Source organism: Schistocerca serialis, chromosome 12, assembly GCF_023864345.2.
Source record: "Schistocerca serialis cubense isolate TAMUIC-IGC-003099 chromosome 12, iqSchSeri2.2, whole genome shotgun sequence".
NCBI classification, from domain to species: Eukaryota; Metazoa; Arthropoda; class Insecta; order Orthoptera; family Acrididae; genus Schistocerca; species Schistocerca serialis.
The window spans coordinates 99,059,516-99,062,494 of NC_064649.1; the positions used below are offsets into that span (position 1 = coordinate 99,059,516).

The 2,979-nt window shown below is 45.5% G+C and overlaps 1 non-coding gene across 1 annotated transcript; it reads left to right on the top strand.

Annotated features, from left to right (window-relative positions):
• Window positions 1-1,946: 1,946 nt before the first annotated feature.
• Window positions 1,947-2,021, top strand: Trnat-ugu (transfer RNA threonine (anticodon UGU)). The gene has a single exon. It is a non-coding gene; the product is annotated as a tRNA-Thr (tRNA).
• Window positions 2,022-2,979: the final 958 nt, after the last annotated feature.

The following is a 2,979-nucleotide window of genomic DNA, read 5'->3' on the forward strand; positions in this document are numbered from 1 at the left end:
AAATCGGTAGGGGGCATCCATCGTTAGTCATTATAGCTGCTACTTAGATATACCGTGACATCTGCCAACCCTTGATTCTGATGTCGTGATCTTAAATCTGAAGGTCGGTTCGACCTAGCCCATGCTAGCTTGTTAACCTCTGCGTAACTACTCAGACCTAGATCCGTAAGAATCTGATTACTACACTCAATCTTTGCTGTTCTGCTACAAGATTTACTTCCCACGTTTCCCTTCGCTAACAAAGTGGCAATTACTTCATGCATCGGCATGTGTTCCATCAACCGACCCCTTTAATTAGCCAAGTTTTGTCATAAAAGACGTTAATCGCCCACAATTGACTCCCGTACAAGGCTATACTCCTCACAAATATCTACTGAGAACACTTCCTGGCACTTAAATTTGTCATAGATGTTAATAAACTTTTTATTTGCAAACGCGTTTCGTGTGTAAGTAGGCTGTTTAGGTGTTTTTGTTGGTAACGTCACGTGGCACTCTGTATGAAAATCACTGGCTGTGCTGTGTGCGGTCTGTGGCTGGTTGGCATTGTTGGAATATTCGCTACTGTAGTGCTGGGCAGTTGGATGTGAACAGCGCGTAGCGTTGCGCAGTTGGAGGTGAGCCGCCAGCAGTGGTGGATGTGGGGAGAGAGATGGCGGAGTTTTGAGAGCGCATGATCTGGACGTTTGTCCATCAGGGACAGTAAATTTGTAAGACTGGATGTCATGAACTGATATATATATATATATATATATATATAACTACTTTTGAGCGCTGTTAAGGTAAATACAGTGTTTGTTCTTTATCAAAATCTTTCATTTGCTAACTATGCCTATCAGTAGTTAGTGCCGTCAGTAGTTAGAATCTTTTATTTAGCTGGCAGTATTGGCGCTCGCTGTATTGCAGTAGTTCGAGTAATGAAGACTTTTGTGAGGTAAGTGATTTGTGAAAAGTATAGGTTATTGTTAGTCAGATTGCGTTGCGCTAAATATATTGTGTGTTAGTTTAGTGATGATGAGAATAAGTAAAGAGAGAAATGTCTGAGTACATTCAGTTTTGCTCAGCTGTTTGAAAATCAAATAACGTAAGTGGTTTATCCGAACAGTAATTCACTAATTTTTCTAAGGGGACGTTTCACGTGCTATTGCCAGTTCACATGTTACATCCTCCGTACTTCGATCACTGTCAAATATTTTCTTGCTCAAATAGCAGAAGTCATATCCTGGTCTCATTCAGTAAGCATCACCTAATTTAATTCGACTACACCCAACTATTCACTTTGCATTTTGACGTTATTGTCACAATGTGAAGTTACTGTCACAAATCCCTATGCGATATTACTTTACTTTTCTGCCGTTATTTCACAGTCATCTAGTGAGTATACTGGAGCGGTATGTCTGAGAAAGCAGCTTTGTTCCCTCCTAATGCCGGCCGAAGTGGCCGAGCGGTCCTAGGCGCTTCAGTCTAGAATCGCGCGACCCCTACGGTCGCAGGTTCGAATCCTGCCTCGGGCATGGCTGTGAGTGATGTTCTTAGGTTAGCTGGGTTTAAGTAGTTCAAAGTTCTAGGGGACTGATGACCTCAGCAGTTAAGTCCCATAGTGCTCAGAGCCATTTTGAACCCCTCCTAGGTGGGTTGTGTGCCATTAGAAGCGCCCCATTAGCCTCCTTATACGGATATGGTGTCTGTTCTTTCGGACCTGTCCGAAAGATCAGACACCATATCCATATAAATATATAGTTCTGGCAATACCGGCCATGACCTTCTTCTTCTGTGTGGATGCACATATATTCCCCGAACTCTTACGGCACTTGTAATAATGTCTTCCACGAGTAATGAGTGTGTTCGTGTGCGACACTACGAATGTAGTGTGTTGACATTCAAGGTGAGAATGTGGGTCTCGCGGGAGGTGTGCGCGAGATAGTCCCTGCAGTCGCGCTATCATCTGTGCCCTCGGTGGCTCAGATGGATAGAGCGTCTACCATGTAAGCAGGAGATCCCGGGTTCGAGTCCCGGTCGGGGCACACATTTTGATCTGTCTCCGTTGATCTATATCAACGCCCGTGCGCAACTGACGGTATTAATATGATTCTGATTTCATTAGGCTCCTGTCTTCGCAGAAAAATTGACACTGTATCTGACTGGGGTCTCCTTTGGTCTCCCGACCAGTCTGGAGGAGTCATTTGTATTCGCTCTAAAATTTTTGCTTCAGCCAATAGTACTGCGTCGTCCCCGACAAAGTCCTGCACATGTTATCTTGGCCGATCATGAAGCCACCGCCTCGGCCAAGTGTCAACTTCGTGTTCAAACATGGGTGTCTTGTACATATAAAGAGGAAGTAAGGCGGGCTTTCCCCTGCTTTTCCACGAGCTCCGCAACAATTCTGTCCTGTCACATCGGCCGCTGCATCACCTCCGTGTATAGTTTTTTGGAGAGTACAGATTTGATGGCCGTGAACTTGTATTCTGGGCATTCCTTTTCGTGCCATCATGGGGAGAGCGTTCTGCTCTGAGGCGATAGAGAGCATGACATTAATGTAAAGCATAACTGTGGTAGCCCCATTCTGTGCAACTCGTCGTCCGCCCCATTAGCTGAATGGTCAGTGCATTGGATTGCCACGCACAGGGGCTCGGGTTAGATTCCTGGCTGGGGAAGGAGATTTTCTTCCCACAGGGAATGGGTGTTGTGCTGTCCTCATCAACATTTCATCCCCATTGTCGACGCGCAGGTCGTCGCACTCAAATAGACCTGCACTTGGAGGCACTGGGAACTCCCGGCCACTGAAGCCATACGCTCATTTCCATTTTGTGCAGCTCGTCACTAGCTTACTTCCCCGCACAACTTGTGTTGCTTATTTTGCTTCTATTTGTGCCTTCTTATTGTAATGTCGACTCTGATCAGGCGAGCAAACCTGATAGCAGATATTGGTGCAAATAGCCTTGCACAGTTTTTGATACCTCCCACTGTGTTAGCGTTATTTCG